General features: G+C 41.1%; 1 protein-coding gene across 1 annotated transcript in view; it reads right to left on the reverse strand.

Moving 5' to 3' along the window:
- kcng2 (potassium voltage-gated channel, subfamily G, member 2) overlaps positions 1-7783 on the reverse strand; it is a 39090-nt gene extending 31307 nt beyond the window's left edge. Inside the window, exon 1 of the mRNA XM_024257941.2 lies at positions 7503-7783. The gene's annotated coding sequence lies outside the window, so the exon portion shown is untranslated. The remainder of the gene's footprint in view (positions 1-7502) is intronic.
- Positions 7784-7886: the final 103 nt, after the last annotated feature.

The following is a 7886-nucleotide window of genomic DNA, read 5'->3' on the forward strand; positions in this document are numbered from 1 at the left end:
GCCAATAAGGAGCTTCAATGGAAGGTTGGTTGGAAAACATGTAGGACACCGGCCCTCGAGGCCTGGATTTGAATACCCCTGGTCTAAGGGCAGGGATAGCTAGTTTTATCTAAGCTATTTAGTTTTTATCTTTTGTTTAGATTTTATAACTGACCTTCTGCCTCTGTAAAATCACCAGCGTGAACCCCTTTGCACTATATAAATAAAATTGAATAGAATTTTCCCCTACAGGTTCAGTGAGTGGTCTATGATCTTGATATTTCTTGCAGGACACACAGATTTGCCCTCTTATTCACCTGCAGATGGCTCGTATCCGCCCATAAGGGCAGTTGACACCAAAGCCTCATACATCTGGATTGGTGTCGCTTGGAACCTGATAGGTTGTCTGATCTCACTTATTATGAGTTGAGAGGAGAAGTGGTGCCAAATCTGTCATTTTTTCAGCGGAAGGTCTGGATGTGACTATGTTTTTCAGAAAAGTTTAATTTTCCTCTCTACGGTAAATCCTGACGCAGACGCAGATCATTTGAATCCTGGATGTCCTTCAGCAAACTGCATTTACATGAGTGTTTGCATAAGAGCATCCATGACTGTCACACGCCTTCCTGCACTCATTTCATCTCCATCCCTGTGAACTTCAGTCTGCTCCGGCTGGATCCTGAATCCTTACATTGCTTCTTGTTTCAGCAATCAGAGAAGAAAAAAGATTTCGTAACGTGAAATGACGCAAAATAGGTCTGTTGAAGTGCAATAATCACGGAAAGAGCTCTTCTTATAAAATAATGACATATGTACGGCTCTGAGGGGGGAGATGGAGAGCACCCATTAGACCATGAGTCACAGGAACTGATTATTTTGTCCAGTTTGTCTCCTACAGAGATGCTTTTATATTGATTTGATTTCTGCTGTTCAAAGCTGAAAATGGATTTCTATTGTATGAATTATAAATGTGACAGAGCCCATTATTAAACTCCTTCTCACCCACAGTGATGTGCAGCATGGGCATTTGCTTTTAGTGAACCAAGCGGCGCCAGTCTGAGAGGCTGAAGCAGCACCGCCAGAGTTTCTTTAAAGAGTTGAGGGTGTGTGGGGGGGATCAGACAGTTCTGTAGAGGGGCTGTCCACTACTTTCAGGACAAAAACATTTATTTTAGATAAGTGGGTCCTTTTAGTGTCAGCAGACAGTTTTCGTGGCTCAGAGGTCGGGCAGCTTTTACTTCCTGTCTGAAAGCTCTGCAGGTCCTTTTAAAGCTCCATTCTGCACAAATCCACTAATTTACCAGCCCTCCTGAACACAACGATAGAGGAGCAGCCATAAACACTCACGTTTGATAGCTCACCTGCAGGTCCTGTCCTGTCTTTAATGGTCTTGTTAGATAGTCCGGCTATTGCACCAAAGCCCCAAGTCTTCAACATTTCTCACTTATCCTAGAAGGATGAGCTAATTAATTCAAGGTTTCTTTTATGCATTTTTTGTCTTTTTGTAGTCTTTTATATGACTGTTTTCACACGCATAACCACACAGTCCCAAGCTACATACACACCAGGCGTTTGACGCGCATTCAAGAAGGTGCATTTACCTTATGATGTTCACACTGGACAAGCAGGGGGGGGCTTCTTCTTCTCTGTTTTACTGTTTACTATAGGGCTGGGTTTCGGTTATAATTTCCAGAAACGATTTGATTCGATTCACAAGAACAGATTCCAATATTTTCTGATTGTTCAATTCAACTCAATTTTAAGTTAACACATTTATACACATTTGTTTAGAAGTACATTAAAAATCTATTATTTAATTTGAATATATAAATATTATTCTGATGCAGTTCACATATTGTAAAATGTATTAGTAAAATAATAAGATTGTTGAGATCATACAGTGTTACATGGATTCTCTAAAGGAGAAGTTCTAACTAAAATGTTCAGATCATTAACATTGGAAACATTGTTCTGCTTCTCCTGGAGGGCGTTTCAGTTTGGCCACTAGGTGGTGATCGTGTTGTAAAGGTACACTTAATTCAAGAAGAAGACAACAGTATGAGGGAAAAAAAACAAAATTTTAGACCACAAAGAGTTACTTTAAAAATTATTTCCTTAAGAGTTTGTAAAATTAATGCCTGTAAGTAAATAAAGATGTTCACTTTAGCTGTGTGTGCTAAATCGATCTATATCTTTTGTGAATCGATTATTGATCTATAAAGCTTAAATCGATTAATCAATTTTTTCAACCCAGCCCTAGTTAACCAGCACATGTCCGCCACCTACAATAGACCGTTTTCACAGTGACGTCAGACAAAATGGCAACATTGCCACCAGTGTGTGAAGTTACTTCTGGTTTATGGGTTTAGACAGAAAACCTGACAGTTGAACTCTATTTAACACAACTGTACGTAAATAAAAAAATATAAACTTACCCACTGTAATGGAAAATGTTTGCAATATGTATTTCATAAATGTCCTACCTATCTGTCCTGGTTTTCCTCTTTTAAATCGCTCACAGATCAAAATACAAATTTATGATATCCTCCAATATTTGAGGATATCAAATGTTTTTTTGAAGATTTCAATCCTTCATTTGAGCAGATATTATTCTAACTGGTTTTATTTTAGCTGATGTTATTCACACAGATCTTAGAAGCAATCAAACCCAAAAGCTGATGGAAATTCATGATGGCCACATGTAATACACACGGTGAAGATGCACATTGCTGCATGTTTGCACTTATTTTAATTGCTTCCAAAGCTACATTTAGCGTTTGTTTTAAGGAGTATTTGTTGCTTTATGGGATATTTTAGAGGATAATTAAAAAAACAGAGATGGTTTGGCACTGCAAATATTTTATGTGCAGCTATTAAGCCATGGATCTTTAGCTTTCAAAATAAGAGTGGTCGAGAAAAAAGTTCAGCACTGGCTGTGCGCACTACGAAGAAATAGTCACTTTCATATTTTTGGCAGCAGTTTCCAATGGGCTACATGCACAAACTACTTCTGCATTCGCTATATGACCGCTCAGTCATCTCCAGTTGAGGCAGTGGACCACTGTTTACATGGAAATAGTGGCGTATTTGGAGTTTATTTTTTTGGAGCTACCTGGAGTTACTATAAACAAAGTTAGGCACATTGTTGGTTTTTCTAGCAAAATATTCCAAAATAAAAATGCAAAAAGCATTTAAACTGTATTTGTCGTCCCACACAGTAAACTTTGAAGGTAACTTGTAAGGCTGATGTTATTCAAACATATTTACGTACAACAAGGTCCAAAGCTGTTGGAAATTCATGTTGGCGACATGTAATAGGTCCAGTCAAGATGCAGATTCCTCCATTGTTTCACGTATTTTATGTGCATCTAAAGCTAAATGCTGTTACTGGTCGCAGTATTTAGTGAAGTCCTGTTAGCTGTCATGCACCAAGAGCGCAGCTGCAGATCCGGCCGCGATCGGGAACCATTTGGAGAATGAACCTGAACCGGAACCAAAATCCAAACCTTAACTTTTCCTCTGGGTCTGTGCAGCCAAGAAAAAAAGTTCAGAATTGACTTTAGAATTTAGAAAATGACATGTGAATACCGTGAACACTTTTCATTTGGGCTAACACTAAATAGCACAAAAACATGTCTGAGTATCACTGTCTTTATCTTTATGACCTGTTAGTTGTGTTTCAATTACTCCCCAGCCAAGTGTTTCTAAATATATGTAATTTTCAGTGTCAGGTAGAATCAGTCTCAACAGAGGCGAGATTACCGTTAGCGCACGCTGCTGCCGCTCCATGAAGAAGACAGTAGCTCCTCATCATTATCTGAGAGTACGATCAGTATTTTGAAAGTCACTTTGAAGTTTGTTTACTGTTGAACAGGTTTTAAATGTTTTAACATATCTATGTTTCATCCCAAGAATTCACATGATCATACAGTACATGGTAGCGTTTTGTGAGCACTGAGTGTTTTGTGTTTCAATAAGACAAACTTTGCCTTTTAGGATGTCATTGTGTGTACACATTACAACAAACTATCATACAATGTAAGAAATAACGAATATAAACCATTACCAGGGAAAGTACACAGAGATCTGCTAAGTTGATGCATAGCCACAACCGGAAGTAAATAATCGGTCTTATTTGAAACAGGAAATAAGTCACAAGGCTCCGTGCATAGAGTCCATTAATTTGATCATTTTTACCTTATTCTCCCACAAATACACAGTTATGAAGAAAAGCAAAGGGGAGCAATGCTAGAACCACAGAAGAGCACACAGCGGCGCACTGACGGCAGTAAAAAACATTGCAACAGTAATAAGTTTTACTTTAAAATGAGACAGGATGAAATTGTCTGACTTTTGCTCTGTTTTCAGTGATTTTGGGAGCACGGAAATTTAGGCAACTTCTGCAGCTTCACGTCTCATAGCCAAAGTTAATGCTAGCGTTAGCATAAATTTGAAAAAAAAAATGTAATTACCTTCATAATCAAAGATGTAGCATTCATTTAAGTACTTGTAACTTTTGTCTAACTGTGACTCAGATGTCAGAGAGAAATAATCCCTGAATTGTTTAATATCATCATGAATTGGGGGTAACATTCTGGAGGCAGGACTACGGACAATTGTACTCTGATTTGTGAACCACCTAAGAGAGGAAATATAAATACAGTTAGATCCAGCGAACATTTCAATCTGGGGCCCACATGGTTTACCTTTGGACTGAATTGGTCTGAGTCCCTACGCCAACCAGCCGCCCGGCGGAGAGCGTAGCATGTTAGCGAGCTCCGCTGCCCAGCGACCCAGAATACTGAGACCCCACCCAAGCCTGTATGGGCAAACACAGATGCATGGGGCCCCCATGGAACCCGTGGACAAACCCACCTGGGGCCCACCAATTCAGCCCAAAGGTAAACCATTTGGGCCCCACATTGAAATGTTCACTGGGATAGGACTTTTATAAAAAAAATATTGTTCAATTTCCCATTACATTAGGTCAGGTTATATTTTATTGTTTATGTAAAATTGTGTTAAACAGAGTTCAGCTGTCAGCTTTGTCGTTCTAAACCCGTAAACCAGAAGTAACTCTACACACTGACGGCGATGTCACGTGAAAAGGGTTGGTTGGAAAAGCCTTGGTGTGAAATGTCAAAGTAGAGTAAATCTGGTGAATCTTGCTCCGGGTTTTTTTCTTTCACTGCTCTATTCTGATATATGAAAGGCTGGTGTCATAGAAGTCCAGCGGGGCAAAAACCATAAATATTCATTTCTCCTTGATCCATTTTCCAACGGTTGGTACTTCATTGAATTAAGGACACTATCCATACACCACTGCAGCTGGATGGCTCAGTGGGCCAAGGATTAGGCTCAATCCTTGGGGTGTCTGCCGATCATCCAGATTCTGTCCCTAGACAAGACCTTAGATGCTGCTGCCTAACCGAGTTCCCCAGTGCTCTTCAAATACATGTTTTTGTCAGGAAACACATCTGGCACAAAAACTCTGCCAGATCACTGATGTGAAGCAGTGGTTGCTGATTCGCTGTGGCGACCCCAAACGGGATGAGTGACATGTGACAGCTGTCTATACATCACTGTTAAATCTGAGTCCCTGACTGGTTAAAGTTCAACGTGCATTTCATGACCATGCGTTTTATACGCAGAGTCCAAAAAAGGTTGTAGAAACTTGAGTACAAACATGTAAATGTGAGAGTTTTGAACATGGAAGCCCAAATGTGCATTTATGCAAGGTTACATAACAGGGTTCCTCTGACTTTCTTCAAGTTAAATTTAAGACTTTTTAAGACCCTTTAGGACCATGTATATCAATTTACCAGCATTACTGGCAGAAAAGGAAATCCTTGAATTTCAGAGCAATAATGTGATATAAAAAATAAACATTAAAGTTAAACCACAACACATTTTTTAGACTCAGATTTCAAAGCCAGAGGCTTTTTAAGGTATTATTTCCAAATTCATAAATTCAATGCTTTTAAGACTTTCTCAGATCCCGCAGGAACCCTGTAGAATATTCATTGGAAATGATCGCTAAGACGCACGTTGTGAACATAGCTTTAGGGCGGACACTCTACCACGATGCCAATGAGCTGGTCAAACCCAACATTGAAGCCTATGAAGACAATTGATTTTATAAATATAATCCATCAAAAATCAGCAGAGGTACACAACAGTAATATTAAAATAACGCCGGTTTATCTCTTTCCATATTCTTACACCTCTGGAAGCTCACTTGAAGCTCTCACACCTGCAGGGAGTTTTTGGTAAACAAACAAAAAACTTTCCTAGAAAGAAACCTTTGGATGTCAAACCTACCACCTCCACTGTGAGCTATTCGTCAGCATCAACTTCACCAAACTTTTACAAGTTCCTACTGGACTACCAGCAGACACTGACAAGGAAAAACGGGGATGTTTTGCCTGAGTTGGGTCGATGAATCTGTGAATTGATTTATCCAACCCTAGTCTATAGCAAAAAATTAAGTCTAAACTGGGAGGGGCATATTGACCAAAGTTTGCTCCCCCATCTCAAAAATGGATGACTGAGCAGACAGTGTTTATAAGTATTATGATGTTTCCATCTTCAGGTCTACACCTCAATAAAACACAAAACAATTCACAAAATCAAGCTCTCAACTCCGAATGAATAAGTTAAATGTGTAAACACAAACACTTATCATGAACCAAAAAGGACAATAAATGTAGCAGCAAATGTAAACATGTAAATATGTTTAGCATAAAATTAAACTTTTTCATCAGATTTAAATTGACATTTCTGTTTTCTGCAACCAGCCTCCAGTGGTCATTTGAGGAACTGCAGCATTCCTGCTGCATTTACCCCCTCGTGGGTTTTCATTGAGCTTGGACGGGAAAGGTAAGTAAAAGATGTTCATGTTTGTGTTATCTTTATTGATTTACAAAAAGAGAAAATGTGCGTATACTCTTGTCAAAGCTGTCGAGCTGAGAACATTCTGAGAACATTCTGAGAACATTCTGAGAACATTCTGAGAACAGAAGCAGAGCCAGGAGACCGTGAAGCTCTCTGCTGCAGACCAGGAACGACCCCGCTCGGTCCCCCTGTTTCATTTGGAGCCATGACTCCTGCAGATCTCTGCCTCCTGCGTTGTGTCTGCGCAGACCTAACTTTACACCCGCTCTGGAACTTCACACCGTCAGAAGTTCAGGAGTTCCTCAGCTGGAACTGAAAGCTGCCAGTGAGGCTGCAGCCCGGGAGCTCCATCCTCATCCTCAGAGACCAGCAGCGCCTGTCCTGCCGGATCCTCATTGATCACAGTCATCTTTCCAGCAGACAGCTGCTCCATCATGCTGTCACGGTCATTTGGATCAGACGCAGCAGATAAATGAGGATTCTACAGGAAGCAGGGATCAGGTCACGCGCTTCATTTGCCTGTAGGTCTTCCTGGGTGTTAATTGTGACTTTATTATAAGAAAACACGCGCGCGCTCTTTGGTTGAAAAACATTTTCCAAAAAAAGAATCCAAAAGCAAGCGCACTCACCGCAGAACAGATCCGCGCGCGCCCGTCCATCCGTCCCCGAGCCGCTCCTCCGTAAGTTCTCCCCGCAGGTGCTGCGGGACTCAGCTGACCCCCCCAGCCCGGAGCCTGCACAAAAGTCTGTTCACATGTTCAAACACGACCACGAGCCCGCGTGGAGCCTCCATCCATCACACAGGCAGCGGCGTGAGGCGTGAGTGCGCGCGCGGGACTCAGCACCGGGAGGCTGCACGCGGCTCACCGACGCTCTGCGCGTACTGCCCAGGTGCGTCCGGAGCCGCGCGCTCAACTCCCCGGAAATACTAAAGGAGGAGGAGGGGGGAGTGTCCTCGATCCGTTTGTCTGAAATGATCCGGTTCGATTCTATCTATCTATCTATCTATCTAT

This window comes from Oryzias melastigma, linkage group LG11 (genome assembly GCF_002922805.2).
Source record: "Oryzias melastigma strain HK-1 linkage group LG11, ASM292280v2, whole genome shotgun sequence".
NCBI lineage: Eukaryota > Metazoa > Chordata > Actinopteri > Beloniformes > Adrianichthyidae > Oryzias > Oryzias melastigma.